Source organism: Lagopus leucura, unplaced genomic scaffold, assembly GCF_019238085.1.
Source record: "Lagopus leucura isolate 7727_CA_CO unplaced genomic scaffold, USGS_WTPT01 Super-Scaffold_1, whole genome shotgun sequence".
NCBI classification, from domain to species: Eukaryota; Metazoa; Chordata; class Aves; order Galliformes; family Phasianidae; genus Lagopus; species Lagopus leucura.
Window position 1 is genome coordinate 29276949 of NW_024962250.1, and position 7626 is coordinate 29284574.

Below are 7626 nucleotides of genomic sequence, written 5' to 3' on the forward strand. Positions count from 1 at the left end.
GGACCCACTCCAGGACCCAGGGATAAGACCCCCAGATAGGCAGGAGGGGGGGGGGCCCCGGGAGGGGGGGAGGCAGGAGAGGGGCACCCGGAGAGGAAAAAAAATCCGTTACTGACCTGCACCCACCCAAAAAAAAGGGAGAAAGAAGAGATGTAAAAGGATTTTATCGTGTTTCTAAATCGCTCTTAGGTATGCCTAAGGCAATACATCCTATCTTTAGCAACTGACCTCATCATTCCCTGAAGATTCATCTGAAGATGTTCTTGTGTTGCACAACAGATAATAGCACCATGCTTTTGAAATGCCTGTTCTTCTTGCCCATAATTTAAGCGGCCTTAGGAGGAGCACAAATGTCTTGTGACGTTCTGTTTACTGAAAACCTCCTTAAAGGTGAGTGACCCAGCTACTCTATTTTCAGGGCACAAACAGCTTGAGCAGAGGACTGGGTGAACCTCGTCAGGTTCAACTAAGTCAAGTGCAAGGTTTTGCACCACAATCATGCTGACTCTTGCTATCATTAAATGCCGGGGAACAAAAGGATTGTGGACAGCCCAGTGGAAAAGGATTTGGGGGTACTGCTGCACAGCAAGCTGAACGTGAGCCCGCAATGTGCCCTCACAGCCCAGAAGGCCGACTGTATCCTGGGCTGCATCCAAAGAAGCGTGACCAGCAGAGTAAGGGAGGTGGTCCTGCCCCTCTGCTCTGTGCTGGTGAGACCTCACGGGGAGTTCTGCATCCAGATGTGGAATCCTCAGTACAGGAGAGAAACGAACCTGTTGAAGCACATCCAGAGGCCACAGAAAGGATCCAAGGGACGGAACGCCTCTGCTACAAGGACAGGCTGAGAGAGCTGGGGCTGTTAAGCCTGGAGAAGAGAAAGCTCCAAGGTGACCTGATAGCAGCCCTTCAGTCTCTAAAGTGGGGCAATGAGAAATAAGGGGACTGCTCTTCAGTATCAAATGTGGATGGAAAGGGGTTAGTACGGTCTTCTCTTGTGACCTTCCTTTTACTTGAGCTCAGGTAAGGGTCATTTGAGTGAACTGCTGGTACTACAGCTCTGAGAATGATTTCCCTGCTTTGAAGTGGAAATGAGGCTGGGGATGCCCTTCACAGAGAGCATCTCTGTGGTAAGCAGGCAATGAGTGCTGCTGGAATGTGTCCAAACAGAGCTTTAAGAGCTAGGTTACTGGTTAAAGCAGCAACATGTTCTGAAAGTTTTCTGAGCAGAAGTTGAGCTAATCTATGTGACAGTTAAAGACTTGAACAGTCCTGAGTGTTGTGTATTCGTGCAGAGTGGAAACAGACCTTGCTGGGTTACCTGCTGGTACCAACAGGGTTCATTTTAAGGTCAGAACAATCCATGTTTCAGTGCAGCATCTCTCCTGCAACACATATTAAGCGTGGAATAGAATATGAATGGAAATGAGATGACTTTTGTACAGCTCACCTGCGCTAAGTGGTGCCCCCATGGAAATTAATTTGAATCTTAAAAGCACGTATAAACACGGTCTGAAGTTCCTCTCAGTGCCTAGTCCAAGCCCAGCTGTGCCGGCCTGGCTCTGGTAGTTCTGAGTGGTTGCAGACTTATTCATCTAGCTGGCTGTCACTTTGTATCTTGAAAGTGGTTAACAGCAAATTCTGTGGACCATAAGAGTTACGTTTTAGTATCTTTACAAACAGGTGCCAGCCAGCCTGCGGTGTTCCAGCCTGACAAAAGGCTTCTGAATTTCATGCTACTCCAGTGCATTCTGCTATTTTTTCATTAAATCAAGACTGTGGAGTGCCATGATTTTGCTGGCCCCTTGTTTTACTTTGGTGTGTAATTGCCCTGAGCAGTGAAGGTCAGCATATTTGTTCTAACAAGCCTTATTCTTCTTAAATCCTTTTTTTTTTTTCCCTTTAATGTGGATTTCACGTGGTAGTGGCATTGACAGCTGACGAATCTGTGATCTTTATACCCTCTTGGGAGAACTGATATTGTCGGTGAAAACCTGTTCAATGTTGCAGTCTGTGGGCAAAACAACAGGAGGGTGATGCTAATTATTGGAAAATAAGGTAAGAATTGCCATATGCTAAGCTTTACGAATGCACAGCGCCCTTTACCTGAAGTTGGATAACATTGCTTAACAAAATCCATTTGCAGTTTTGTAAATGTCAAATCTAGAGGTGTTTCTGTGCGTTCTTCTCTCTCTTAGGGGGGATAACTGTGCTGTGCCATTTAGGAAACGCCTACAACTTTCCAACTCTGATCTGTTTACACATATTTTGTACACTGCTTTTGCACCACAGATCCCAGTTTTTGTTTTTGCAGTAATTATTGCTTCGGAAACCGTGCTCTGTGCTATGGAGGCACGCTCTGCTTCAAGGAAGAAAAACAGTTTGCGTAGGGCCAGGAGCCTTATGTACAGCTTGTCCTTTTAAGTGGCACTTACAAAACATACGGCTTTTTTCTGTAAGCAGGTAAGCCATAGAATAAATTGTCAAGGGAGTTTCTGTAATTTTTGGCCTTAATGCTAGATCAGATCAAGGTAAGGGGGAGCCAAAAGGCTTTGGGCCGAAGGAATCTCTGGGAGCTTCTGTCAGTTTGCTTAGCTGCCACTGACCCTCTCTACTTCTTTAGACCAATGCTGTGGATCACAGAAGGGAGCTGGTTGAATGTAAGGAGTGTAGGATTTTGAAAATTTCAAAGCCGTGGCAAGGCTGCAGTATTCTGAACTCCAAAAACACAACCAGAATATTTTAACTTGACACTAGAGTGCGAGAATGGCTCTATTAATGTCTGGTTCCTTTCATTTCTTCCATTTGCTGCCAATACAAATAAATTCAGTTTGGGTTACAGTATTATTTCTAGTTGCGTATTATCACATCCTAGCCTTATGAGGATTCCAGTCTTGCAGAACATTGCCCTGTGCGCTGTGATTCAGGCTATAAAATTTCCTGTTAATCATGCACAAGTATGAGGAGGAGTGTGTAAAGGGAATATTCAGGGCTTTTCTATGTGAAAATTGAGCCACAGCCCTGATGTTCTGAACTGTAGGGAGGACGAGCAGCTTGAAGAATGAGTGTCTGATAGTTCGCTGAAGAAATGCTTGGCTTCTCTGCTTAATTTTCTTAATCTGCTTAATTTTATCTGCTTGCTTTGTAGAGTAGAGCAACGTGAGAAACTTCGAGTAGATGCATTGGGTATTGGCTGCCAGAGAGTTTAGCAAATGCCTTTTTTTCTAACGTGTTCCATAATTATTGTGACTTTATAGTAGAAACTGAGGTAAATGTCCGTAGAGCAAGGTAAAGGGCACCAGGTGAAAACTTTGTTTCAGGTTTCTACGTCTCATTTAAAGTTGCCAGTGCTGCCAGGGTTCTTTGTCAAATAATTCTTGAATCCTGAGAAGTGTTAGGCTGACAGTTGTGATGGAATTACAAGATGGGGATGTTTCACCTCCTCAGCAAGACGTCTGTATTGCTGATGATCTGTGAATTAGTGTAGAGCTCACAGAGAAGTCTGGAAGCATTTTCTCTGGTTCTGATTTTTGTTTGTTTTAATGGTGAGATTAAGAAATAAATTGTGCACTCATGTCCTTGCTCTGTAGGTTTGGGATGCATTGGTTTTGTTGGTTGTTTTTTGTTTTGATTTTTTTTCTTTGGAAGCAGCACAGGATGGGGTGTTGGCAATAAGGACAAGTGGATTTATGGCTGAGCAAGTTGCACAGTTTGACAGAAAATTCCTGCACTGATGGGTGCTGATGGCAGTTGGTGCTGCCTCTGGTGCTTTCTGTCTCTTCCATTTGTGGGTTTAAACAGTTTAAGCTTTTACTGTGTAAGGGCATCTCATGAGTAGTGATAGATTATTGCAAGAAAAGATGACAGATGTTTTATTTTACTGTATATCCTGGGAAAAGCTGTCCTTTTTTCAGACGACAACCCTGCTTTTTTTTTTTTTAGTGCAGCCTATTTACAGGAGCAGACTTTTAAAAACTGGTTTATTTATTTATTGTAAGAAAAGCCAATATAGACAATACTTCTTCAGTCGTCTGCATTTACTGACCGTCTTCCCAAAAGTGCTGGTTTGCTTTTCTGAACAAAAACAAATCAGAAGGAAATCTGTCCCTTTAAATTGAGTTAACGTCAGCAGTTCTGAGTGCCTCTGTGCTTATTTCCATCCATCTATTTATCGTTGTAATGCGTGCGCCTGGAAGTCCCTGAAGAACAAGCTGTATCCATGAAAGGCAGCAGATGGCCTCCAAAGCTAGTCTATCGATTTCTTTTTTTCCTTTCTGGATGTAACATAAAATGTAGATTTAAGAATGTAAAAAGAAATTCTCCAGCTGTTCTTCAGCCTCATCTCATAGCTTTGTAACTCAGTTTGTGATAGATAATAATCACGGGCAGTAAGAAGAGTGGTGGAACTGAAGGAATATAATCCCTAATACATACTGTGATATAATTGCTGTCTTATGACATGATGAGGAGAACCTTTGTGATGTCATGTTAGCTTGAGAAATCCCTTTGGTGGCTCATAAGTATTATTATTATTTAGTGTTACGTAGCCAGTCCCATTGGGGCATGCAGGAAGTGTATGAGCTTCAAAATAAATGTGCATGCTATCAATGACTTCTTAATCTCAACTGTCTTATGTGGTATTTCTCAAAATACTTCAAACTAAAAGCAAAATTAAGCTTTGAACTAGAAAATGAATGCCCTGAATCAGGTCTTCCAAGGCATAAATATTATTGTTCTCCACCTTTCCAGACACAGCTTCAGCGCAACCAAAACCTGTAGCAGATCTTAGATAAACTTCCATTTCATGAATAAATAGCTTAAACATATATACATACTGTAATATACACACACATATATAAACAGAAGTAATGGCCTGAAAAACAGTAAAAGTCCTGTTAACGTTCTTAGTATGTTCTGCTCTCCTTTGTGTTGGAATGCATTTTCTGGGCAGTGGTGCTGTACCTGTTCTTTCTCTGTATAAAAGCTGAGTTTGTTTACAAGTGCCTAAAAAGAACTTAGGCTTTTAAGTTGCTTAGGTACTTCTGAAAATCTTGACCTTCGGATGTTGAATTTTGAAACTTTTTCCTGTAACAGTGAACAGGAAACATGCATTTTGACAGCAGAGAACCACACATTCTGTCACAGCTATCAGTTGGCTTGTTCTATGAGTTGTTACCAAATCCAATCTAGAATGGAGCTATTAGAAAGGTCAGTAAAACTTAAACCCTCCTAGAGGTGACCAAGCATAACGATCCTTGGGTGACTACAAACCGGCGGTTCTGCTGTGGTTTGGGTTTCTGGGATGGTGGTTCTACCTCAGTCACCTTACTATTCTGATCCTGAAAAATGCTCTGGCTAGTCCAGGGCAAAACCATATCCCAAACCAGGTGAAAGCGACAAGATCTTGAGCAATGCCTCAGTGTGAATCTATGATTGCTGTTCTCATGTGCTCTTTCAGGTCAATCCCTTGCTGTAGTTTTACAATAGTTTGTTGTTGCTCCTTCACATCATGTAGTGCACTGAGTGTTAAGGAGTTAATGTCGGCCCACGACATCAAAAGTGAATTTTGGTGGTGTGGCAGCAGGGGTCGAACCTCCAACCAATGTTCCATCACGTGTTGTTGTCCAGGGCATGTGACAAAATGGTACCTGACACCCAGGCAGTGTGCATGAAGCAAAGATGTGTCACCGAATTCCTCTCTGTGGAGAAAATGGCAGCTCTCTGTGCTTGCTGAGCGCTTGTGTGTGTGCTCACAGAGGGGCAGCATGCAGTGCCCTTCAGCAGTGCTGACGGTGGCTGTGGCTCATGTGTGCTGGCACAGATTTTGACGAGCACAGCTCGCAGCCTCCTGTGTATTGCTGGCAAAAATGCAAAGCTAGTGGTGGTGGCTATGCTGGAAAAGAGCATTTCGTGGGTGAGCATTTGCTGTAGCAACCAGATTTACTGCTTTCCCTGTTGCGTTTTCCGTGGAAATAAATAGGAGACATTACTTTTGGAGCAAATGCACGTGGCCCAGGAGAATTTGCCTTCGCTCAGCGCAGCCTAGGCCAACCAGCAGGTTGCACTGGTGCCATACAGCAGCTGTACGCAGCCGGTTCCCTCGGGTCCTGCTGCCTTCCTCCTCCAGGGCGCTCCGTTTGCCTGGGTTATGTGCCAGGCAAAAGATTCCCTGCAGGGAACCTCTTCCTCACAGCTGAGTCGTTCCTGCTGTTGCTACACGCTATTTTGGCGTTGGTGGGAGCAGCAGTTATTCTGTATCCACCGCTTGGTCTCTTCCCTACTCCTCTTTTGTACCATTGCTACAATGAGGAAGAACGTAGCCAAGGACAGAAGGAAAGGAATGGAGCAAAGGTGGGCATTTCCAGCCGTGCTGCGGGAAGAAGCTGTAAAATACAAGCAGCTCTACAGAACACGAACAGCCCGAGATGACAAATAAATGGTGTCCTCCATACAACAGCCCTCAGCTCCTGTCACAATTTTCCCTTTCTCGCAGTTTCTCGGAGGGATTTTCGATGCAGGGGCAGAGACGGGAGGTGTCGCAGAGAAGAATTCCTTAAAAGTACGTATTTCTATTTTAATGATGTCTGTGGACAGGCATCGCTAAGGCAGGAACACCTGTGTGTGTTGCTGTTCCCGATGCACGGTAGTGGTAGGTAACACTAGTTAAAAGCAGTACTGAAATGGAAGGACTGAGTTCCCGCGGGCAGCGCTGCCAAGTGCTCCGAGCGAGGTGCCATCAGCTGTGGGGCGGCTCTGCCCCCAGGGCCGGGGGGCAACGGCTGCGAGGGGGGCTGTGACCTTCGGGTGACCCCGGGCGTGACCTTCAGATGACCCCGGCCCGGCTGCCCTCGGCTAGAAAGGGCGGGAACGCTGAGGGGAGTGGAGAGCGAGCGGCGGGAAGCAAAGCGCGCGAAGCGACGGCGGCGTTCGGGGCTCCTATTGGCTGGCGGGCTGAAGGGATGCCTATATAAGGAGCGCGCGCGGGCAGGTGTGAGAGACGTTTTCCACAGCGCGTGAGGAGAAGCGGGGTGCTGTGAGGGAAAGGCGGCGGCGGAGGCGGCGTCGATGGCGGCCACGGTAAGCGGACTCCGGAGCAGAGGAGGGACGGGGCAGGGGTGTGGCGGAGCCAGGACGAAGCGCGGCGGGGCGGGCGCAGGGACGCGGCGGGGCCGGGGCGAAGCGGGTCGGGGCCGGAGCCGCTGCCGCGCGGGTTCCGACGGGAGCAGCCGGAGCCGGGGCTGAAGCCGCCTGTGGGGCTCCGATGGCGGGCGGACGGAGCCGGGGCTGGAGCCGCCTGTGGGACTCCGATGGCAGGCGGACGGAGCCGAGGCTGGAGCCGCCTGTGGAAATTCGATGGCGGGAGGGAGCCGGGGCTGGAGCCGCCTCTTCTGCTCCGCTGGCGGGCGGACGGAGCTGGGGTCTCCGAGCCGGCACCGAGCGCAGGAAGCTCTGAGCGCGCTCCCAGAGGAGAGGCGCACGCGCGACAAGCGGGGCGAGTTGCCACGTGGAAGAAGACGCACCGAGGCAGCGGCGAGCAGCAATAATAAAACATAATAAATGTTGTCGCAGTGTTGAAGCGCGCGGCTTTTCCTCTCTGCTTTCCAATGGCGTGGTGGAAATGGGGGAGGA